Source organism: Ornithodoros turicata, chromosome 5 (assembly GCF_037126465.1).
Source record: "Ornithodoros turicata isolate Travis chromosome 5, ASM3712646v1, whole genome shotgun sequence".
NCBI lineage: Eukaryota > Metazoa > Arthropoda > Arachnida > Ixodida > Argasidae > Ornithodoros > Ornithodoros turicata.
The window spans coordinates 74679749-74705480 of record NC_088205.1 but is presented as its reverse complement, the minus strand read 5'-3'; the positions used below and the strand labels follow the sequence as shown (position 1 = coordinate 74705480).

Genomic DNA, 25732 nt, shown 5'->3' with positions numbered 1-25732 from the left:
AGTTGTTGTCAGGTAACGATAATAACTGAAGAGAATGAGGAGGTGAGGATAATATACACGATAAAGGCAGTTGGAAAATGCTTAGTTAAAAAGAAATGTACGCAATTCCCGCCATTATCTTAATAAGGAACTGTAAAACCACATGAAATAGACGTTGATATACAGGGATATCAGTAATGGTGTCTCGAAGCCATATTTCGCCAGAACAACAACAAATACACTGATAATGATGAATGGGGAAATTCGCCACCTCGGATGTGGCCCATCACAACCCCAATGCCGCCAGAACAATTTTCGTGCAGAATATAAAACCCGTATTACAAGTAGAATTATAGTAAATGGACAAGTTAAATGAAAGGTATCATGATAAATGATAAAAAAATGTCTAAATAATGAATTTATTAAAGTATGCACTTAACTATCCCCAAATAAGTTGTGTAGTAACGGTAGCAAACGCCCAAACAAGAACAAAGCTCCATTTATGCATTTCTTTTTTTCTTTGCTAATCTACCTACCTAAATGGCTAATTACAAGCACGTGCGAGACTGTCAATTTAAATGGACGTTTATTGTTTATGCGACACTTTATGAGGCAAGAACCGCTCTCCAACTTCTCTTCATTTTCCTTCACGAGTGTACTGGATACGACCGTCACCATTTGCAATCACCGTCCCATGAACCTTCCCGGCACGGTACCGCACATCGCTTTAAATTACGCGACTGATAAATGAAAGCCCGTCTAGAGGGACACCCTGTCCTTTAATGGGCGTATCCTGTTCACAGGCTGAGGGCGAACTTTCTAATTTAAGCTCACCTACTTTTATACTGCAGTCGTCACCTCAAATTTACCCAAAGCTAAATTTCGTCCTCGGAGACTCGTGCTCCAGAAGGCTTTGTCCGGAGACAATATGTTCTAGGTGTGGAGCGTGGTGAAAGTGAGGTAATCTTTACTTTACTTTAGATACTCCGGTGGCAGCGCGGGATAATCAAAACGGGGCACCATATTTTGTTTGTTTATTTGTGCGTGCGTGCGCGCGCGCGAAACATTTTGTGTTTGTAGATGCACTTCTAAACCAGAACTTCACCGCATTCTGCTCAATTAGCGGAAGACATCCCCATATCATCGTCGTCATTTATCTCTCTCTCTCACCGCATAGCACGCTCCTATATGCCGTCTCCTCGCGGACGCCGCCATATTGAAAGCGCAGCGCCGTCTAGCCGGGGGAGCACGTTGAAAACTGTTTTCTGCCCAAGCCAGAGAGAAGGAAAGCATGCTTGCTCCCCGGAATCGCTTTCCTCCTCTCTGGCTTATGCAGGCTGCAAAAGCGCTGGGTGTGAGGCTGACTGGAAAACGGTGTGTACCAAGCCATCATCCCGAAATCCCGAATGACGTACATCGCCCTCTCCCTTGATTCGTTGAAAACGGGCAGCGTACGCTTGTTTGTGACACTTATGCGGCTATGTTAATTCCCAGGCAGCACAATGTACTGAAAGTCGAGTGCAATAGGGGTGGACGGGTAGGTGAGAGGCCTTGAACAGACTCGTGAAACTAAATAACATTGATAAGACACATACCGTCCACCCCTATTGCACTCGACTTTCAGTACATTGTGCTGCTTGAAGAATGGGGAATGGGGAAGCGCATGGCGCGCGCGTTTTTGGGACAATTGTCACAAAAAGGCGCGCGCCCTGCGCTTCCCACAAATTAGGAATGATGACGGCATCATTCTTCATCGGCCTTCAGCGTGTTACGTAACGAAGTTCTTTTCTGTCTTTTCTGTTCTTTTGTTGTTTGTTCTGTTCCCTTTTCTGTTCCCAAGCAGCACAATGTACTGAAAGTCGAGTGCAATAGGGGTGGCCGGTATGCGTTTTATCAGTGTTCTTTAGTTTCACAAGTCTGTTCAAGGCCTTCCACCTACCCGTCCACCCCTATTGCACTCGACTTTCCGTACATTGTGCTGCTTGGGTTCTGTCGTGGTGACCCGGATTCGCCCCCCTCCCCTCCCCTGCGATAGTCGTGAGCTTGCACGCCTGATCTTGACCGACTACGGCAAGCAGATCCATCACCACCACCTCTGTTTTACCTGCTTTTTACTTGTATTTTAACAGTGTAGATACGTTCACTCTAAGCAAATCGTGTAGTCTTCAGACGGTAATAAATACCTCTCAGTTGTCTCGCGACGTAAACACCCAATTATGAAAAAAAAAATTATGAAGGTAATAAATACAACGAAATACACAACGCGGTGTTTTTATAAACGTGTTTTGGTGTGCATGTGTGTGTTCTGGTTGAGTTTTTGGAATGAGAACGATCTTCCCAGACGTGTTTTAAACTTCTAACGAGCAGGGGTCTTCTCAGTCTGACCGAAGTTTCAAGAGCGAGCTCATGTAATCAATGCTTCCAATCCGAAGTGGTGAGCTTCATACATTCGAATACAGCACTGGTCTTCTGCACGTCAATGCCTCAGTGAATGTCCTCGTGACCTAATCTAGCGACATTGAAGTTTGCCAAGCGGGAACCTTATGCATGCACATAACATTTCTAAACAACAACAACAACGACGACGACAACAAAGAGAAGAAAATAGAACACACTATTGCATCGTGAACGCGATAAAACAGAAATATTTGCGAGAACATTAAAGTCGAGTGCAATGACACCAGTGTAATACCCTTTGTCGGTCCTTTTGTCATCGACATTTATACCGCGACCACCTGGCAGCCCTGACAGCAAGTATGAACGACGTGTTCTGACGAAGAAGAATGCGATCCAAACTGAAGGGAAGTTGCGCCCGCCTTGTTCACGAAATGATCGATGCGAAGATACATCAACTGAGCTTGAAAACATCCTTAGTGTTTGTCGATCTTACTGTTTTTTTTTGTTTTTTGTTTTGTTTTTTTTTTATCTCCGGCCTCGTACTAAGTCCGATTGACGAATTGGTTCAGTGCCAGTCTTCCTCCTGTTCTGGCAGACAAGAAATGTTTGATGAGACACACGGGGCCTATTTGTGATAACTCCATCTGAAGAGGGATCAGACAGGTTTCGATTGAAAATTGTTAACTTGTGTGGCTATATCTTCGTCGTTTGAGGCGTTGCGTTTCTGACCACTTGGATACCGAGACAACGACAATGGGGTACATTTTTTCATGGGGTGGTGGTAGTGAGGGGGTGATATGAATATTTATTAAAGAAAAAAAAAGGAAAGGTCAGTCAGACAGAGGCCAGAGGTTTTTCTTCTTCAGCTTGTGTCAGTAATCTTTGGAGTGTCGGTGATAGGATACATAATAGGGGTTGTTAGGAATTCTGTAAGATTGTTGTAAGAATTTCGTTTCCTGAGCAAATAAGGAAATAATCAGAAGGAAAAGATGTGCGTTATCAAGGGGTGACTAAAATGATTAACGAACACGAAAAGTTTTGCTTTGGTGTGATGTGCTTATCAAGTCGAATCTGCATGTTCTCGTAGTAGAGCTCGTGCACAGCGCTGTGATTATCAGTCAGTTATTAAAACGTACGTGTACTAGTCAGTCAGGTATAGTTTATATAGTTCTTATAGTCCGTTCAACTTCGAGCCAACATGCATCGTTGCACTCTTTCTTTCTTTGTAACATGAAACAAACACGATTGAATTGAGGAAGCTCCTCTTTCCGCACGGCCAATTCTCTTCGTCCTGTTGTTTGGAAATCGTATGTCTTTCCAATGGTAACCCGAATAGAGAAATCTTGTAGTGCCATTAGTAAAAGGTCAATGTCGTGATTCAATTCTGAATAGTCGAAAGGAAAAAGAACGAGACGAATGTATAGCTTCGAAATGCCCTAAAGTGATTCTTAAAATGTATGTCACGCGTATTTCAGCCTATACAGAACGCTAGCAGACAAATTCAGTAACGAAAACATAAAAAAGGAGAAGGCCTAAAAGGTTGTGTACGAGTACGATTCTAAATTTATTTTTTGCTGTTTTGTTCTTGGTGAACGTAAGATGAGACACCCGTTCGGAAATGCAGAGAGAGAGAGAGAGAGAAAAAAAAGGTTTAAGGTTAATATAAACAAGGTCTTAAACTTCAAACCAACGCATAGCGATTTCAGTCTTTAGTAACAGGTATTCCGCTTTTTTTTAAATCGCCAGGCAAGAACTGTGATGAACGACGCAACAGCGATATCTCCGTGGGTTGAGTTAACCCTCTTTCCCAAACTGAGGCTTCTTTATCGCGTGTGTATTTTTTTTTTTATGTGTACTTTTCCACCAAGTTGTCGTCGTCGTCGGTTGGGTTCGAAGCTAGTTTCTCTACGTCATTGATACCAATTGGGGCTGTGTCAATAGTCATTATATATACACCAAGCGAATAGTTGTATAGACGACGCTTCAAGTCTTTGCAAACAAACGGCGCTGGCGCACAGCGGAGCCGGCGAAAGGGCATTTGCAAACAACCGGCGCAAACCGAGAGACTTACGGGCAGCGCATCTCGTTGACGCGCGCGCTGGCGCGCCCTGGCGGCGCGAAAGGGTCTATAACCCTACGGATTACATATGCAGTATGCGTTCCGATATACAGCATACATACGTGATATGGGCATATGGATCTTCGTATCGAGCTGCACTCGCTTTGCGTTATAACCTTTCCCGTGCCGCTTTCTGTCTTACGTGTGCAGCTTCGGAGCTACTATTCTAATACATTCCCTTCGAAAGAGACATTCCTTCCATTCGAAATTCGAATATAGATCTTCACGTTTCGATTCGGCCAGCTCCCGTGGCATAGTGGTTAAGATGATCGCTTTCCACGCCGAGACTGGGAGGTGACACGGGTTCGAGTCCTGTCACCGGCTGTGCTGTCTCAGGTTTTCCCTGGGTCTTCCGAAGACTTTCCAGACGAATGTCGGCACGGTTCCCCTTGAAGTCGGCCGAGGACGCACACTAAACTCCCCTATGTCCCCCCTCCTTCCTGCTGTCCTCTCTCCATGTGTCCACGTCTGTACGCCGCTCATAGCCACAGTTGCTTCGAGGCGCTTACACGGAATTTAAATATAAAAAAAAGTTCGATTCGGAATTCGACAGTTATTCGCTTCGGCATCTGAAGAATCCGAATATTCGCGCAAGCATTAATCCGAATACATCACCAGAGCACAAAGACATGAAGGTGATTCAGTTTCACGTGAAGCTTTATTTGCATACGGTTCCTAAATGATTCCGATGACATTTCATTACACTCCCGGAACAGACAACACCTTTTTAACGCGAATGCCGAACACTGCTTTTCGCACTCAATTCATGGCATCCGAGATGGTCGCGCTGTGTGCTTACTGACCCAATTTCGCCGAAACAGGCAACGTAACTCATTAATTCAACTTTTCAAATCTGCCTTGAAAAGTTTCGTCAGGAGGCTTACTCCGCCGTGTGCGTACTCTGAACGATATTGAAATTTGCCAGCTGAACAAAGCTAGAGACATCATCCCAGTTATCAGTAGGCACCTGACACTTAATCAAAGCGCCGGGATTAGCGCCAGGGCGTACGGACGGATATTGTTTGAGAATGATTAGTTATAGGTGGAGTAACCTTCCCACTAAGCCTTTCCAAAGCGGGCATTTGACAGGAAGGGTGATTAGCGGGCCGGCTTATATTTACGCATTATTACTATCGCAACGGCATTAGGTATACTGTTACGTCTCTTGTTGAAACACCTCTCGTGAAGATACTGAATTAATTCATCGAATATGCGACTCGATGTGGCTTTTACAGCTCAGTGGCGTTACCGCTTGAGACAAGTTGACTCTCTCCTCGATGCTGTCATTGCGGTGCTCTAGAAGATCTTGAGCCCATTTTCTTCTTCAATGCTCACGCTACCAACCTTCCCGAACTGCGCTCTCTGGGTCTCTTAATCAGCTGGACTCTGCCCCTCTTTCTCTCTGAAAATTGCTTGGTCGCAGGCCGAATCCAGCCCACCAACGCTCAGCCCTCAAAGTTCTTTTTGGACACCATAGGACTTCGACCCTTATTGTGAAGGGGCTCACTATTTTATTCCCCACATCACCACCAGCAATGGGGTAGAATATACACCCCGGGCGATGGAACTCTCCATTCATCATCTTAAAGATAAAGTTGTTGTTGAACTGCGAGCACAGTCGAGCTATTAGTTATATCGCCTATATTAATGAAGCGGGGATGAAAATCGAAAGTTGCCAAAGTACGTTGCGAATATTGAAGCCGAGAAACAGAAAGACAATGACGTAAAAAGAAAATGAGGAAAAGAAAGCAAGACGACCCGGCACTTTGGATTATGGCCGCGTAGATTTTTTTAAGAGTTTCCAGACACTTTTTTTTAAGTAGATTTGATCACATCGTAATGGACCAGGAATATACTCATGAACGTCGAAAAAGGAGGGGGAACGAACACGGGGAAAAAATGACTGAAAAGAAGCGTTTTAATAGGCACATCGTTTCCTCATCGTCCTCATCTCATCATCGTCACTTTATGTCTGCGTGTGTGCGTGCGCGCGCGTGTATGTCCTTTTCTCGACTGTGTTTTTAACGAAGCTTGGATTATAGTAAGAAAGAACGAACATCTTGTATCCGCGACGGGCTGTCTCTGATGAACAGAGTTTGATGATATCTTCATGTTTGTAGTAGAACGCGTGAGAAGAATGAGAAAAGGTCAATCAATGAAGAACAAGAGAGAAAAAGAAAGAAAAGGTGTCGTTGCAGTAGCCGGCAAAGTAACATGTTATTGGTTCCATTCTTTCGTGTCACCATAAAACGTGACGCACCCGCAGAAGGGCAGTTTCAGTTTAAATAGAATAAGGTGCGGAAGGCGTGTCTCCAAATTAAAAAAGAAAGTGTATATACATATGTTGGAAGTGACCTCGGATAATGTAAAAAAGCGCCCTATACCGAACCCGTGCAGGCCGAGGTAGAGAGGGGGAAACTCAGAAGCCTCTTGCGCGCGCTGTCTTCTGTGCCGACTTTGAGCGCTTCCTAATCCGTTGGTTTTCGGGATACAAGATCAATTCTTATTTATATAAGAGTAAAGGCCACAGATTTCGGCCGAGGACGCCAGGAACGCTTGGTGGCAGCGTAAAAAGTAGCTTAGACGCGCCGCACGTTAAAGAGAGACTTCGCAAGTATTCGAAAGAAAATTGGGTGAGCGTCATACCGAACACGAACCACCCCCTCGATACCGAATACAACATTCGCGTTCATTTTGCGCGAGTAATTAATTCGTAAATGATGACAATAGCAAACCGAAACCGAAATGCGAAAAGCAGAAAACAGAGCTCCATCGCACGGCGGCTCGTCCGGAGGAGGTACAGCTGTGGCACCCAATGTATTGGTCGAAAGTGTGCTGGGCGAACGCAATGCATCCTCGACAGGTCCTGGTCGCACGTCACAGCAAACGTCAAGGCACACGTGACCTTAAAGATGGCGGCGCCCGTGATCGGCGGCCAAACCGTTTGTAAACAATGCGGTTGTTGTTTCTGCGCGACGTTTGGATGTCTTTCGATCACGGTAATTATTTTAATCCGATAATCTCGCAGTAAAATGCGCAGGTTTGCTGCACATAAGGCCTTCTACTGTTGACGACTTCCAAAGATGTGATGATGACCGCGCGTTAAAACTCACTGAGCCAATGCGATGTAATTAAACTAAGGGCAAATGGGTTTCTCCCTGGTTTTCCTTTAAATAATCAATCAATCAAGGACAAATGGGCTACCAAGGTGCGGAAGAAGCACCGCATAGTTTACGCTGGCAAAATACGTTCATCTCATGGCTTTATGACGACGGAAATACGTCGGTAAGCGTCAAAACGACATGTAAACGAAGTCACATGACCTCCAAATGACGTTTTCTATGACGTGCGACCAGGACAAGCTGCAGTTTTGCCAAAGGCACCCGCTTGAAGGTAGGTACAACAATGGCGAGTTTGTGTCACCCCTGTGGGAGGAGGATTCTGTGACGTCACCCAGCATTGTCGTCTACTTCCAAGCCTGCATTCTTTCTCCCTTGCCGGATGCCGGATGATGTCAACAGTGGTTGCTTTCAGCGCCCTCTGGCTTCACAGAGGCGAAGTGCGTGCTTCGTACTAATTCGTTTTGAGTAAAATCTGCGCAGTTTTGGACCGAGATATTTCGCACACATGTTCCTGACATCCCAAAGATTACGGATATACCGCAACCTTTGTGGTGATTTTGTTGCGGAGTCCCACTTTAAAGAACCCACAGGCGGGCATGAGAAATCCACAGACCAAACACTGTAGCGTTACTTGTGATCATAGTTGTATGGCGTCGTGAAGCCCCGCATCGTAACTAATGTCGAACTGTGACTACAACTAATGTCTTCCGAGAAGGTTGGATAACGTCGGTGTGCTCATTTGACTAATTTGTCAGCCTGGTAAGTAATCTTCTCCGTCGTTGAGCAATGACTCGGTGTATTAACGTTTGAACGGAATAAATCACCTTCGTTACGACGGTGAACTTCCTTACACAGCAGAGTGCGTTTCCTGCGCCGACATTTTGGTCTCAAACTTCGGTCTACCTTGATTGCGTTGATGCTATTACGCGAGAGAAGTTAATTGTGATTGAAGGCAGTAGGGCGTCTCCCCGGGCAACGACATCGCTGAACAGCCCACAATTACCACGCAATTGTCGGGAGAAATGATTGAAATTAATGAGACAGCTCGCTGGGTGCCCCACGCACTGTATTACGCGCGTAGTGGATATACTTGCCAAATGCCTCATGGTGTCCGGACCACAGATTGCCGGAATTGAATTGGAATTGGAGATGAAAGAAAGATATGAAGGGGTTTGTCCCGACCCAGTCAGGGCTGGCTACTCCAAAACGCGTTTGTGGGTGGAACAATAGAGCCAGAAAAAAGAGAAGAAAAACTTGTCAATGACTCCGACAAACTCTGTGAAATGTAGAGAATGCGTGAGATGTGTGTCTTTCACTAGTACTCTCCTGGTGCATAAGTCAAAACGTTATGGTTAGCATAGAGGGTGCGTTTTTTTTTATATATATAGAAATTCCGTTTACATGTTTTTAATAAAACACCCATGGAGCAGCACAGATTCCGGTTGCGCAAACCGATTATACGACCAGCCGGACATTCTATCGATAAGGGTGCTACCAGATGACTATAATCACATAAAATTTGTTATTACTTCTTTACTTAGAGGTCCACTTAGAGGTAGCCCAAATGTGAGATAGCAGAACTGGAGCTAGTCATCATTCAAAGCCGCCTTACATTTTCCTTTCCTATTATTTTTTCTTTTCATCAACATCAACATTTTCTTTCCTAAAAGGTAATAACTGGAAGGATGGTGTGTGGTTTGTTGGTGCGTTCTTGAACACAGAGTACAATTACGGAAATATTTTCTAATGAACCACACGTAGCAACACCAATGTAAATGTAATAAAGCAAGAGAAACAGGAAAAGCAAAAAACAAAACAAGAACAAACAAGAAGCAAATTATGTTTCTTCGCGGTGTTTTCTTTATTTTACATTTTACATAATATGTCTAATATTTCTTTTCGCTCTTTCAATTTTGTAATCTCCTTCTAACCCGATTAATAACGGACAAAGACGACAACACAAGAGATTCATGATGAAAACGTGAACATTGATTCTTCCGTCTCCTGATTGGTCTTGGTCTTGTATGAAATATCGTTCGGAAGTACGACGCTGTTTCCAATTGTTAGACTGGTGTCTATCTAGGCGTCCATTTCCTCTTCCGCTGGTCTAATATCGGAAACCTCGTGATTGATCAGCACGTTTGCGCCGAGCCAGGAGCCAAATACAGAAGCATAACAGTGCTGAACTGTTGCCAACTTCTTCGGGGGGTATCGTTGCAGTCTTTATGTTATAGATGAGTATACTATATGTCAACTGCACGCGTCTCTAGGGAGCGGCTACATATCAAGGTTGCGTAAATCTGCAGCTTGATGAGTCATATGTTGAGGGCTGACACGTGTAGGATACTATAAAAAAGTATTAAGAGTACGATCATAAATACTGAGTGAAAAACGTGCTTGAGGTATAGTACAAATACTTGGGAAAGAAAGTAAAGTATTAAATACTTCGAAAAGTTGTTTGTTTGTTTGTTTGTTTGTTTGTTTGTTTGTTTGTAAGAAAAAAGGAGAAATCGAACTCGTCTCCCGACTTGTTCTGCTACTCCTAACAAAAATTATCACCCCACCCCACCCCCCAAAACTACTTCTCAGGTGCTCTACTCGCAAGTTCGCTATTCACTGTTCAGAAGTCCACTATCCACATGTTCACTAGAAGTCCACAATTAAACACTATTCACAATTATCGCAAGATCATGCGCACAGGATGCTAGAAGGTTGTATCCGTGCCTCAGACCGCTCCTGAAGATGTTTTATGTGAACAGACCATGATAGTCGAACGTCAATAACGACTCCCAAGAAGCGGTGATGAGACACCCTCTGAATTGGTAGACCATTGAGAGTCAGTTGAAGACTCTTGGTCCTTGGTCGAATAGAGTGGGTCCTAGAAAGCCAGAAGATGCTTGCGGAATGTATGTCTGGTTTCCGACAGGGCAGGGTAACTATGGATGGTGTTTTGGACCTCGTCACTTTTGTTGAACACGAACGCGCCCAAAAGCGAACTTCGAAAAGTATTCAAGATACATTTAAGATACTTGAGTATTGAGAACCAAAGAGATAGCTGTTTACTTGTCCAACTGACGGTGTGTCGCATGGATACCGTCTCTCACACCGCACATCATCAACGTCGGCTGAGCTATATGCTATCCTGTTGTTTCTGCGTAAGACATCGTGTGACGATCCGTGGACCTGAGTCGTTTACTCAGATTCAAAGGCTGCTCTTCAATGTATAGCCAACATGGGGATACGTTGACCGCTCGCCCCAGTAGTCACTGGTATCGTGCATCAAGTTCAGCGTCTAAGCGATCACGGTCATCATGTACCCCTGCAGTGTGTCCCGGGTCACTGGTTTGAGCGGAAACGAAGAGGCCGACAGAGCGGCAACGGCTGCCCAACAGTCTCGGACGGTTGTACCAATAGTGTTGTCAAGAGGAGGCAGGATATCACTTCTGATTGAGTTCATCCAGCCACTAGCTCGCCAGCAGTGTTGTCGGGACATCACTGACAGGTATCTCATGTATTCGTTGGATCCAACTTTGTCCTTCTCAGTTCCAGACCGTCTACCACGCTATTTTACGTCCCTCCTGCGCAGGCTTCGTCTCAATGTAGCCTTCACTCCCCAGTTCCAGTACCGGATCGGATACTGGGACAGCAGCCTATGCTCCAAATGTGGCGTCGTAGCGAACATTGAGCACGTCCTAACAGAGTGTGAGCTCTACGAAACGGAGAGGCGGGAACTCTGTGTTCAGCTGAGTACTGCTAGCCGACAGGCGTTCAACTTGGCTGCAATTCTTGGCCCATGTCACAGGCATGTGCAACACCGTCGAGGTCTTCTGATGTTCTTGGAGTTCCTCTTGTCTACCGGTTTGCTCCAGACTCTGTAGGGTCCTCTTCTGTCTCTCAATGACCATTGGTGCTTCTTTCGTGTGTTTTTTTTTTCTCTTCACCTTCCTTTTTCGTGACGTAGCGCTGCGCAGCCAGTGGAGGAGAGCTCAGTTGTTGTACTTGCAAATAACTTTAACTTCATTTTCATATCTCACATCTAATGTTTCACGTGTAATGGGGTAGTGTACTGCTCTCCAGTGGTGAATCACCCCAGGTCATAGTCACGATTTATTTGTTGTTGTTGTTTACTTGTTCGTTAATTATTATGGGCATGCAATAGAAGTTGCATCTCACAGTGTTCACCAGTCAGCCTTCCTCTCTTTATTTATTTCAAAATTAAACATGAGTTCGAAATAATCTACTTGGGAAAATAGAGCATATACTGTGCCGATAAGTAGTTGTACTTGCAACCGATGCAACCTTTGCAACCCAAAGCCCTTGCAAGCAAGGTTGTCTCCTGTTATGTTCCTTACATTTATTTGCTCATTTCCCTTGCAAAGGGGGACCGCACCCCTGTCTAGACCGTGCAGCGAACAATGATACGATAAAAGCAAGGAACACAACAATACAACGTAAGTACAAGAACCCACACACAACCAATAGACAACAACAAAATTATGCGATTAGCTAAGGTAATTCAATCTTTTCAGCTACATTAGCTGGGCAGAAGTTCCTTCGGCTTGGAGACGAATTACAAAGGCTCTTACCTGAAAAAGACGCACGCAAAATATAAGAAAAAAAAAGGAAAAAATAATTATGCGGTCCATTGTCAATGCAGGAAAGTATAAACCAGCCGTGAATGTCACTGCTGCAGATATGACCCAACTTTCTCTCTCCCAGAAACGAAATGGGGAGCAAAGCTAGAACTGGCCACTTGTAAACTATGAGTCACTAAATTCCCCCGCAATTCATCGAAAACAAAACTTGCCGGAGAGAAGGTCATGTTCGAGTTTATAACAGATGTATCAGAGGAAAAGAAATGACCAGGAAAAAAGTTGGGAAATTCAACATCGTACGAAGACAAACAAACCAACAGAATAATTAGAGTATTGAGTACAAAGTACTGGAAAAAGTGCACGAAAAGTAGTGTGTAAGATACTAAAATAAAAATAAAATTACTTGAAATACAATAGTTTGAGCACGGTACCCAGGATACATACACGTGTGGTTGAAGGCAGTTGCAGATAATACTTTTGGATACTGTGCGAGTGGCGTGCTCGTAGAAATAGGAAATCTGACGTAATAAAGCTGACGAGGAGATTGCTAAATTGAGTTTTAGCGGCGCATCATGGCCATCATCATCAGATTGCTAAGTAGATGCCATCAACACTTGTGACATATTTATGACGACGTAACAGCAGAGGAGGTTCCATCTTTGAATCCAACATCTGCAGTTCGTGCGGCGAACCGAACTGATGTCACTGCGGCGAGACCCTCGCTAGGGGCGCCACTGGGCCGCCTCTAGGTGGGGATCCTCGGTTTCGGTTTCGTTGCCCTTATATACCGTAACAACCGTCATATTGGAATGAAAATGCGTCTTACATGGAACACACATATCGTTTTCGTCATGCATTATCGGGAAAGATCAACGCTGGACATCTTCTTACACGTGCAATGCCTTGATACGCAATGCAATGTGCGAATACTGTCCGGGAATATCCCCTCGACACGGTTCGTCCAGTGAACACCAGGGGGCGACTCCCAAACTTCTCGGGGAAACCTCCGCTGAACATGAGAGAACTGATGTTCTGAGGCTGGAACAACATAGAAGGGACAAATACATACAAGGCCTCAATTTGCCTAAGAAATTAACGATGAAAGATTAGCTCAATTGGTAGGGCCCTGGACGGGCAATCCAGAAGATGTGGTTTCGACTCCTACAGCTGGCTAACCTTTTCAGTGACTTTCATCTTTCATCGTAAACCTCCGCTCTTCCGCGACAAACCTTGAATCGCGATTGCGTCGCCTCCGTCTTAACGGAACCCTTAACCCTGTACAGCGAACGGTTTCTGCGCAAGTGGGGAATTGTGCGTTCCGCCGTCTATAGTGCGCGCGTCGTTGCGAAAGGCGTTATCATATCCTGTTCCTTTGCTCACGCTGATAGGATCCTTAAGCCCGTCCTCGCTCGAATGAACTGGATCGAAAATGTTTCAGGACACACACACACAAATAGAGATACGATGATGAGATGGGGCTGATGCCGGCCAGCAGGCTGGGCGCTGCCCCAGTGCCACTTGTACGTGATGAGAGATGATGATGATTATGATAAGGGGTCCGGTAATCAAAGCAGGGTGGAGAGGCCTGTTGATGACAAGAAGTCCCAGAGGTGACGCAGACCTTGGCGTGTATGAGCTGGACTGGACCATGGGCCCAGCACCTTGCCTATGGTAAAGGGGCGATGATCGATCGCATGCAGTTCGTGCTGCAATATCGCACGCTCCCGCTGGTAGTCCGGGCAGTCCATAAGTAGGTGGTGCAGGTCTGCACGCACACTGCATGCTGCACAAAGGTCCGAGGGCGCACGGCCAAGGCGCTGCCTCATAACTGGTGTAAATGCAACATTCAGCCGCATGCGGTGAAGCAGGGATGCGTAGTGTCGCGGAAGGCGATGAGGAAGCGACAGTGAAAGAGAAGGATCCACTGCGTGGAGCAGAGAGTAGGGTGTAATGTCATGCAGCCACTGTGATCTTGTCTTGTCTGCAGAGAGAGCACGGACGAGGGCCTGACGATCACCTTTGGGCAAGATGATAGAGTGGGCTGAAGCTATATGATGACCCCGCAGGGCCGCCCGGTCGGCCTCTTCATTGCCGGGTACGCCGACATGACCAGGTACCCACTGTAATACTACGCAGTGGCCCAGGTCTAGCAGCTCCTTGTAAGTTTCAAGCACGTCAGCAACAATGGACGCGAGAGGACCTCGAATGCCCATTGTTGCGAGGCATTGGATAGCAGCTTTCGAGTCTGTGTAGAAGACCCATGGCCGAGATGAACACTGCAGGATCTTGCGCATGGCAAAGAGCAAAGCATGTAGCTCAGCACATGTTGACGACGTCAGATGCGAGAGACGGAAGATACCAGTCATGTCTTCGGACGGAATAATATAGGCGCATGCAGAGCTGGATTTTGTGGACGAGCCATCCGTAAAAACAGGAGTAAAGCCTGCATACAGCTCGCTCATCATATCCAGTGTGAGCGCCTTGGACACACCTGCAGCGACATCATCCTTTCTCTGCAGCCCGGGAACGGATAGTGAAGCAGATGGCAGAGGGAGGGTCCAAGGTGGTGTTGGACGCGCCTGGGGTTCAACTTGAAAACGTGGCAGGTGAGGCTTTAGCTGTTGAATGCAGGGCCTGAACTTGTTATTCCTGCGACGGGAAAGCTTCAGCAGTAAAGGGTGGTGCCGGTGATGAGCCAACAAACGGAGATAGTGACGGCTCGTCTCATTAAAGCGCTGGATAGCAAGCGGAGTCTCTCTCGCTTCTGCCATGACTAAACAAGTATCCGTTGTTCTTGGCACGCCCAGGCACACACGAAGGCTACGTGCCAAAAGACACTGAAGCTTGGACTCGGAGGATGGCGAAATCCCGTGTAATACTGGAAGGCTGTATAGGAGCGGACCACGCACCAAGGCTCGATGAATGGCCAAAAGAGATCGCGCATCGCAGCCCCACATGAGGTGGAGCACAGCACGCTCCTGTGCCTTTCCTGTAGGCACAGGAAAAGATCCCTCCTTGGTTTAATACGACTACGTGCACGGCCCTACATGCACATAATTAAAATATATATATATATATATATATATATATATATATATATATATATATATGGATACGATGTTCTTCCGCTTACAATAAATGGCGATGTATGGCAGGTCGAGTGGGGGGGGGGATATATTTATTAGACGAAAAGGAAAAAAAAAACGGGGGAAAGGTCAGCCAAACGAGACGTCGGCTCGCGATTCCAGAAATAAGAAATAATAATAAATAACTAAAAAGAAAAGATAAGAATTAAAGAAATAAATAAATAGGAAGAATAAGAAATAAATAGGTAAAGAAAACTAAGAAATAAGAAATAAATAAATAAAGAAAAAGAATTAGGAAATAACGAAAAACTAACAAATGATGAAAGAAGGATGAGGTAGATTAAAGACAAAGATGACACTAAAAAGGATGACTAACAAACGGTGAAAGAATGATGAGATGGATCACAGAAGATGACTTTAAAAGGAAAGCCTGAGGTTAATGCGTCGAGGGTGAGAGTGGGGCACAGAAGAATGAGATTGCACGACTGAGTTCGCAGGCTGTTCATAAGACCTGAATCTCTCAAGAAAGTCAGAACTGCTTTGGTCACAGACCGCTGTGTGTGATCTCGTACTGGGCCGAGCAGAGTGGCCAGAGAAAAGTCCGTGCACCGCAGCTCGAGTAGACGTCGAGTGGGTCACCTTTATGACATATCTAGTAACGTCTTGGGGCATCGTCGTAATTAATTTAAGTATAATTGTAGTTACAAAAGCAATGCCGACGTCTTTTCCTTTTGGTGCACTGATCACGTTGTCGGTTTCAGAGAAAGAAATGCCCCCCCCCCCCCCCACCCCATCAAGGAATGTAAAGAAAGCAGTAAAGAAAACGGTGGATTTCGAGGTAATTTGTTCGCTCAGCTTGAAATGCGCGTTCTCCCTTGCCCTTAAGCGCGAGGGAGAAAAAAAAAAAAAAAAAACAGCCGCTCTTGTTCTCTCTTGCATTTGAGTGCAATGGAGAAAAAGTGGTCGGACGGAGGGAGAGAGGTGAGCTATAAATGTGCCGATTTTTTTCTTGTTTCGGGGATTCACTTCTGCGTGGCCTTTCGATTCAATCCTCTTCTTGAAAATGGCAGCTGTATCAGCGCAGCAAAACGACAGCCAATGAAAAACAAAAACAAAAAACAGGCATTTCCATTGTATTTTTTTATAAAATATTGGCCTATTATCATGCACCAGTTCGGATGGTCGAGTGATTAGCGTGCTGGCCATGTCACGTCGAGCCTGGGAGGTACCCGGGTTCGAATCCCGGTGCCGGCTGGGCTCTTCCTCAGACGCAGTCAGACACATGTCGGCACAGTTCCCTTAGAAGTAGGCCCAAGACGCACATTCCCTCAGAGCGTTAGACCTGACTTTGCCCACCTCTGTAAGATCGACAACGACGAGCTCTTTCAGCACTACCACCTCCACCACCACCAAAAGGAACAGATATTGTTATTTAGCCGCTTTCATAATTAAAAAGTTCATAAGCCAAAATTAATTAGTACAGCGCCCCAGGTGGTTGCTAGTGCGTCAATAAGATAGTCCGCTTCGCCTGGATTTATTATAATCGAAAAAAAAAGAAGGCATTTACATGTTTTATAAAATATTGGCCCTATTGACACACACAGCTTGTATGCCCGCATAAAAAGAACAGCAGGTCAGAGACTGAAGGAACGCGCATCTCCTTTACTCTCCACGATCACTCATTAGTCCTTTATAGGTCGGAGACGGTTCGTCCAACTTATGGATACGTCAAATGGTATAACCTGGTAGCAGCTTTCGTCAAAGAACTTGTACGACCAATGGGGGGGGGGGGGGGGGCGAATATGTTTTATAAAATAGAAAAGGGCACCGCGAAGCAACTGTGGCTATGAGCGTCGTACGGAAATGGACAGATAAGAGAGAGCACAGCAAGATGGATTGGGGGACAGGGGGGTTTGTATGCGTCCTGGGCCGACTTCAGGGGGAAGTGTTGCGACGCTCACCTGGAAAGTCTACCGGAAAACCCAGGAAAAACCTCAGACAGCACAGCCGGTGCCGGTGGCGATCATCCTAACCACCACGCCACGCGAGCTGGTAGTGCCCGAATTGAAGCAAGCGGGTGGTACTTTACCAGGTAGTTGGTAACCCCCATAAAATCAACCGTGCGCGAGAATACGCTAGAGAAGCACGGACATCGAAATCCCTCCTACACCATCACGTAAAAAAAAAAAAGAAAAGAAGAAAAAGTGTCTGCGGACGAAGGAGGACGAGACAATAAATCCACCCGACCAGCTCCACCGACGTACTTCCATTCCAGCTCACACTCATCTTGCTCACGTTCCAAATCAAGTATAGGGCGGCCGCAACTGCGCTTTTTCCACCCAATTGTACTTCTCACCTCGCACGCAATCCCGCAATCAAGATGGCGCCTATAGGGGTTACGTCCATTTCATCCTCCATTTGTACCTACTTCCTCTGCAATTACGGCCGTGGATCGCGGAATGCGACCCGGGCTGCGCGCCTAAGGCAGCCCATTCTGGAATACATACGCTCTGTTTCTATTTTTCTATTTTTATTTTTTTTTCAGGATGCGAAGAAGCGACTTCTCGTGGTTCCTTACTTTCGTTGTAAAAGGCCTGTGGCTCTCTAAGTGGGGTCCGTGTTTTGTACCTGTTTTGTGACGTGGAGAGAAAAATCGTCGTGCGGTGTTGGGATCACCGAATGGTGTCCACTTTTTTGAGCGAGTGTTACGAAGATGAAAATAAAGTGAGAATGCATTCCGCGTTGTTTCTTCTTTCAAAAACGAAAGAGAAAGAAAGGAAGTGGTAAGAATTGAGTGTGCCCTTTGCTTCTCTTACTAGGGCCCCTCCCGCTATTTTAAAGCAATTCCGTCGTTACGACGTACTTCTTCTGAAAGTACGAGGGGAATACTGCAGTACTAACAATTTCTTTGAACGGAAAAGATAAAAAAAAAGTATGAAATCAAAGTAACTCGCTCATCATTTGTAAAGTCTGCTTCGCCGCGTATTGACTCAATCTGCAGTGAAGCACGCTTTACAGGCGAAGTAAATGATTCTTAAACGATTCTAAATTCGAGGAGAACAGAGAGCGGATCTTGAAGACGTCTTTCCGGAACGTTCAGCATAAAAGCTGCGATGTATATGGACATCCTCATGCTTGTATTTTATCATCACTATTAATTTAATACTGCTATTGTTACGGTGACGTGAAAGTTATTCTGCCTCTCAAAAATGTGTAAAAGCTACTGATCTCGTCACTTCACATTCGATTGTCCCTTTAACCGAAGATGGTTTTATGGATAGGCGTTTATCTGCGACTAAGTTTGTGTCACGTCTGGAAGGTACTACGTCTTGCATTCTGCCCTGACTTCTGCTGTCGTGGCCGTGATGGGTTTAACGTAGTCGCTACTAAAGTTCTGCAACGAAGAAGGGACAGATGTCGAAATACCTCGCTTTTATTTGGCAGCCACCTGTCTCACGGTATGCGCATCGTAAAGCACGTATTTTGACTTCTGTTTTTGTGGAATTTATTGCTTTACGGTAAAAGGAGATTATCATTATTCATACGGTATGCCAGTGTACATCATTCAAGATAAAGCTACCGAATTAAGAACCACAGGTAATTTTTTTGTCGAAGCTTCGGTTGCAATTGAGCACAGAAGTGGTTGCTGTGCCATGATAAGCTAAAATGCGTTGCGACAAAGCTGTGACACAGATGCGCTGGATCAACAAGAATTCTGCAAAATCCCCATCGACACTACCATCACCCGCTCACAACGTCATTGATTTGATTTGATTAGATTTGCCATCGGTCAAGGCATCACCAACACCAACACCATGTTGTGTTGTTGTTATGTTCGAAATAGTGCTGCAGCTTATGGTTCCGCGAAAAGAATCTTCCATACGCCACTCCTGCTTTCTGATACGTCATGAGCATCAATGGGTCTTCGCACGCTGTGGGGTAGCTTTACACGTAAAGCAGGTCAGTCGATATTCGCGGCGGCAAGCTGCCAAGTGCCGCAGGGCAGCACTACAGATAATTCGACCACCTGGGGCTTCTTTAAGGTGCTCGCAGGACCCGCTGCATACAGCACTGGAAGCAGTATTTACTTGCTTCATATCGTTACTATTCCGAGACGTAACAGCACCACCTACATACAGGAGGCCCACTTAATGACTCCTCTCACTTCTTCTCATGTGGATACAGAGGGTGGTCCACCAACCATGATAGAAATTCATAGTAAAAAACGCAGGCCCCGGAGAGACATGCGGTCAAGGGATTTTTTCTGCCAATAACTTGTGCCACATATTGGTAACATTTTTATTTCATTTCAATTGACGGAAAGTTAATTTTTTGAATTGAACTCCGAAATTTCACCAGGCAACCTAACGTTTTCTTTGCGGAAATGGGTTCCCCGTGGTCATTTTACTCAGTGTAGCACATAATCCCACTCGGAATGCAATGGCAATTGCCGAAATAAATTCGCCGAAAATCCGCGGAAATGAGCCCTTGGCTCCGCCTCTTTTTTGACGGCTCGTTATTTGAGCGCAAAGCTGCGAAGAAAGGATATTACATTGACACGCCACACGAGGGGGGAAAGGGTTACAAGCCTTACCCAGAGAACAAACACGCGCGGTGAGTGCGGAAATCAGAGCTATCTTATAAATGAGGTATTGTAACCCTTCCCCCCTCGTGTGGCGTATCAATGTAACCTCCTTTCTTCGCAGCTTTGCGCTCAAACTACAAGCCGTCAAAAAAGAGGCGGATCCAAGGGCTCATTTCCGCGGATTTTCGGCGAATTTATTTCGGCAATTACCATTGCATTCCAAGTGGGATTATGTGCTATACTGAGTAAAATGACCACGGGGAACACATTTCCGCAAAGAAAACGTTAGGTTGCCTTGGGAAATTTCGAAGTTCAATTCAAGAAAATAACTTTCCGTCAATTGAAATGAAATAAAAATGTTACCAATATGTGGCACAAGTTATTGGCAGAAAAAATCCCTTGACCGCATGTCTCTCCGGGGCTTACGTTTTTTTGCTATGAATATCTATCATGGTTGGTGGACCACCCTGTATGAAGCCGGGGTGTCAGCCATTCGGTGCACACGGATTCAAACACAGGCTTTCTGCCAGTGGCTACCAGTGTCTTCCCATGCGGCTCATGGCGGCTAGTCTCCATAGCAACGGCCTCCGAAGCGCGGTCGTGATTGGCGGACTCGGAATTGTTACGTCACGTCGTCTATGCGATCAGGCTTTATTTCCAGGCGGTGCTGGCCGGAAGCGAAGTTCCGAACTTGTGTTGAGTCGTACGATATTCTCAGAGTGAGTCGGCAACGCAGCTTGGTGTTTTTCCAGGTCGACTCAAATATGTCAATGTTTGTTTCGCGTTGCAGCTTACAGAGGCTGTAGAATCTAAATGCCGGTCACGTATGACGACGCGGCTGCGCGGAGTTTTCTATGTCACTACGCGCATGTGAACCGGTTTATATAAAACATGAGATGCAACGTCAGCAAAACAGTTGTCAAAGATAACAGGCGCGTGCTACTTCTTTTTCCTATCGTATCCCGGAAACTTTGTGAAAAAAAAATAAATAAATAAAATAACATATATACAACGACATGCTGGAACGGAAACCATGAAGGTAAGGCTGTATTACTCCCAACCACATGTCCATTACACATACGGTATTTCCACATAAGCCGCGCAACAGCAGTTTCCTTTTGCTGGCAGTCCATTAGGAGAAGACATGAAAAGCAGTGACACCCAATGCCCCATTTCCCATGTGTAGTATGTCCCACTGCAATGCCGCCTCAGCGGCGAAACATCCCACTATACATCATCATCCGTTATTTGTGGTGGTTGTTGTTGTTGCCATGTCGTAAGCTTCGCGTACTTCGTCGTCGGTTTAATGTTATACCGATACCCCCTGGGCGCGTACCTTGTAGCTTTTCCGATGCTTCTCTGTTTGTAAGCAACCTCGTTCTGGTAAGCACATCGGAGGATTACGACGCCTATTGCCTGGAAGAGCAGAAGGAGTGCTCCTTAAAGGAAAGCGATAATTACGCCGAGCACGCGCGATACACAGATATGCCTTTAGTCTCTGACACCGCCGAGGATTATATCGATGGAAGACGGGAAAGTCTAGCGACGTGTGGGTGGGATGTGAATTACGTCCCTCAAGTGCACCCTGATAGATTAGGATCGTGGAATTATTGTGGGAATACTGGCTATCTATGGCTTCATTAATGAAAATTCGGGTATTGAAAAGGCAATACAGACTTTCTCACGTTGATGACTGTTACGCGAATAGAATATTTCTTCACGGATTGGTTCGAAGATTGGGGTGCAAGCCGTATATTCCTGTAAGGTTCATTCCGCGTTATTTGCAGTACTTAGTACTCGTATTTCTACGAGTGCAAATGATCGCTTTATTTTTTCGCTTTAATTTCAACGCAGTCGATGAGCGCATAAAACCGTGACGTGGTCATGTGATATGGCCACGTGACTGCTCTGTAAAGGAGGAGGAGGAGGAGGAGTGTCGTTGGTAGGAACCCGAGAGGTCTGCCTGCCTGATTAGGCGGCATGTTTCTCGGGAAGGGAAAGATGGTGGACAGGAGGAAAGGGTGAAGTGGAAGACCAGCTCCGGTGGCGCAGTGGTAACGCGTGCGCTTGGAGACTGGGAGGTCCGCGGTTCGAATCCGCGGGCCGGCTGTGCCGTCTGGGGTTTTTCCTGGGTTTCCCTCAGATGTGTAATAGGCGTATGCCGGCACAGTTCCCCTGAAGTCGGCCCATGGACGCAGCTATCCACTGCTCTGTAAAGCCACCGCATTTAAGCGCATTTCGCGTAATACCCACTGACGCGACCAATTTTTTTCCTTCGTGAGACTGAACTTTTTCTAGGAAGGGAGTTGCCTCAGGACAGAAGCCGCCGATATTTCGAACAGAGACTGTTCTTCTTCTGGGCACCGTCCTCATCATTGGCATGGTATTTAAAGGGTTAGGTGTGACGTGTTTAAAGGTTCATGCGAATTGTGGGTCAACAGCCCGGAGGGAAGAAAGGTTCCGTACGGGCTTCTACGGCCGGAGTGAATGGCTGCTTTGTTAGAGTGTGGAGGGGATTATGTGAACGTAGTGATCTAGGCTACAGACCGGTTACAGAAAAATGGACGGCTCAGGAACACGTGGACGAAACGGGACAACAGGCAAGAATTGGCAAGCATAGCTAAAGATAAGGAGGTTAGTGGTTACGTAAGCGAAAATTCCAGAACAAGCAAAGGGGTTTTTTGTTTTTGTTTTGTAATACAAAGTTGTGGCATGCAATAAAGAAAGCAGAAAGCAGTGGCCATGCAGAACATAACAGATGATAATGGAGGTAAAAAGGAAAAGCATATTTTATTTGTGAAGTGTTTCTAGGGTGCCTTGTGATTTGTTGATACCGGACGGGTGAAGAGCGTTGAGAAGAACTTTTTCTAGTAATTTCTACAATCCTACGACTATACGAATATCTTTCTACTCTCTCTTCCGGTTCTCACTTATTCGTCGGCACACATCCGATAGCGGCTGTCTCAAATCGTTTGTACGCGTGCATGTCTGATGCTATCGTCCCCAAATAATTAAAAGCACCTCGCGAACCTACCAGCGGTTATAGCGCGCGCGCGGAGAATCCTCACGTCAACAGCTCTCTTTAATGGGTCGCGCGAATACGGCTAACCACCACTTACGAGAAAGACGGCGTGTGCACGTTAGCGGCAGGCTGTTACGCCCGCTAAATGACCAATTAAGCGCTGGACGTTCTCCAAATGAAACAAAGCTGGAGACCATCTCCGATTAACGCTCCAATTGAGCTCGTTTTTCTCGTTTCCCCGACATGGTATGGTTCCGCTCCAGTTTACAACTGAGAGAACTGATGTTCTGAGGCTGGGACAACATAGAAGGGACAAACACAGGGATCACACAGTTTAGAACTGCTCGGAAAATTGATTCCTGTGTAGACGAAGCGGTGCTAAAGTTCGCTGCTGACGCGTAATGTCATTTTGAAATCCAGGCTATCTAGCATAGGCAGGATGGGCGCTATAAAAGGTCTGTCACATTTTCGCGCGTGATGCTATGCCTACTTGACAGACAGACAGGCTTCTGCTGCCACACAGTGAATAATTTACGCCAGAAAAAGTTACGAAAAAAATCGTGGTTACTGGCCACTGCGTAACGAAATAAATACGGCCACGCAAACTTTCGTCTTCATGTATCTCCTACGCACTATATCGATGAGTGGAGGTGAAAGTTTGTGTGGTCGTATTTATTTTGTTGCACAATGGCTCGGTAACCACAATTTTTTTTTTTTCGTAGGTTTCTTTGGCATAAATTATTCAGTGTGGCACAGGAAGTCTGTGCGTCAAGCAGGTATCGCGTCAAGGAGGTATCACGTCTTGCACGAAAATGTGACTCACCTTTTAGAGCACCCACCCTGTATATCCCGTTCATTCTCAATCTTTCCTATAGGTTGCTTTCACGAATGAACCGCAAATGATTTATTGGGAATGAGAGCTGTGCACCTGCAAACAATGATGTAGACACTTTACTATTTTCTATTGCTATGAACTTTGCAGCTGTAACCGTTTATGCACTGTTACAAAAAAGGAGCAAATGCACAGTTTGAAAAAATGGCAGTATCTTTTGAGCAACGAAATAATTCGTTGGATTCTGGCATCCGTTATATAAGAGGAATGGTAATGAGTTTAGTCCTTTTTAGGGGATAGAGGCATCTTAAGAACCATCAGAGTCTTTTCGGACTAAATGGCCGAAAGTATATGCGAACTTTAGGGCCTATTTGGGGGTAAATGTCAGTATCAGGGGACTAAAATAAGGAGTAATTGCAATCTTGGCGAACACATTAATGCCAGCGATGGGGTTGAGTATTGCCCCTGGCGATGAAGCTCCTGACTCATCATCATTTAAATAAAGATGTTGTTGTTTGGGGACTAAAAAGTCGTAATTGCTTCCCGGTTTACTCCTCTTGTCTTTACCGGTATATCCAAACCGGTATACCGGTGCCAGACACTCCTCTTGTCCTCTTTAGAGTGTGTCTTGCACCGGTGTACCTCATAGGCACGTAGAATGACATTAGATACACTGTTAGAAGAAAAGGTATAGAAGAGGCATAACTGAGGTATAAATAAGGGCTAAGCTACCATATTTATACCTCATCACCAACGAATATACCTTGTTTAAACCATGTGGAAGGAAATCGACGAAGCTATACCTTCCACGGCAGTTGAGGGTATAATAAGGTACTTCTCTCTTACGTTTATACCTTCGGCATTTTGTATACCTTTAGCTGTGAACCCGTGGCACCGCACTAACTTGTGGTGGAGACAATATCATATCAGTTAAGCAGTAATTTAATTAAGAAACACAGTCAGTAATACGGTTGCATCTTAATTAAGAGGGGGAGTGATTTATCGCACGTGCACTTTGTGAATATGAGTTTGTGGGTACGTTTGTGTGCGTGCGTGTCCAGGTATTTTCTTAAATTTTTCCCTCTTGCGTTAGTTCTTGTTATTAAAGTTCATGTCGCTCAATATTATTGTATGCAGATTTTGGTACGAGCTGGATTAGGAAAGTGCCACACTGATATAGCGCTGCAATAAATAGAATATTCCAGTTTTCCAAGATTACACCCCCGGTTTAAAAATATACCTTCTTGAGGATATATGTTTATACCTTGAGGTAGAAATCATATACCTTCAGGGAGATATAACGTTACTATACCTCAAAAGAGGTATAGCAATCATACCTGAAAAGGTATGCGTTCTGGGACAAGCCGTTTATACCCTAAAAGATATAAATTTTGCTAACAGTGTATACTTAACACGGTATGTTGTAATGTCATTCGCGCGGTGCCACCTGACAGTTCTGACGACATTGGCCACAATGCCATTTTCTGCTTGTTCTCCCCAACACATTATGAAAGGCCCACCCTCGCTTCAGTTGTTTCCGTTAGAGTTACAAATTTACCTATTTCCTATATACTGTACAACGCGAGATGGTTTCTTGAATTCTAGCCTGCACAAGAACCTTTAACGAAAGAAACATTCGTGTTTTCAGGGGAAGTGTTAGAGAACTTTTAATCCTTAAACTGTGAAGAGGAACGCATGGCACGAGTGTAATGAACAATGACATTCTAGATCCAAACGACAATATTCGATAATTTTATTTTTAACGGGCACTACTTGTATGCCACCACAACAATTTGTTCACAGCGTTAAATGCCGACTCTTAATGTGAAAGGTACGTTTCTTAACGACGTTGCAGAACTGCTGACATTCTGCGGGCTGACCCAACCTTTCTTTCCCGGTCATCGCACTCTCAACAGAGTCGACATAAGCCAACACCTCTTAGATAGCATCATGCCTGCGCCCCACATGACACAGCGTCACACACGGAGGCCTGCT

The 25732-nt window shown here is 45.4% G+C and overlaps 1 protein-coding gene across 1 annotated transcript in view; it reads right to left on the bottom strand.

The window, feature by feature from the left end:
* Positions 1-25732, bottom strand: part of LOC135396199 (corticotropin-releasing factor receptor 1-like) — a 199342-nt gene that overhangs the window by 70854 nt on the left and 102756 nt on the right. The gene's annotated exons all lie outside the window — the stretch shown is intronic.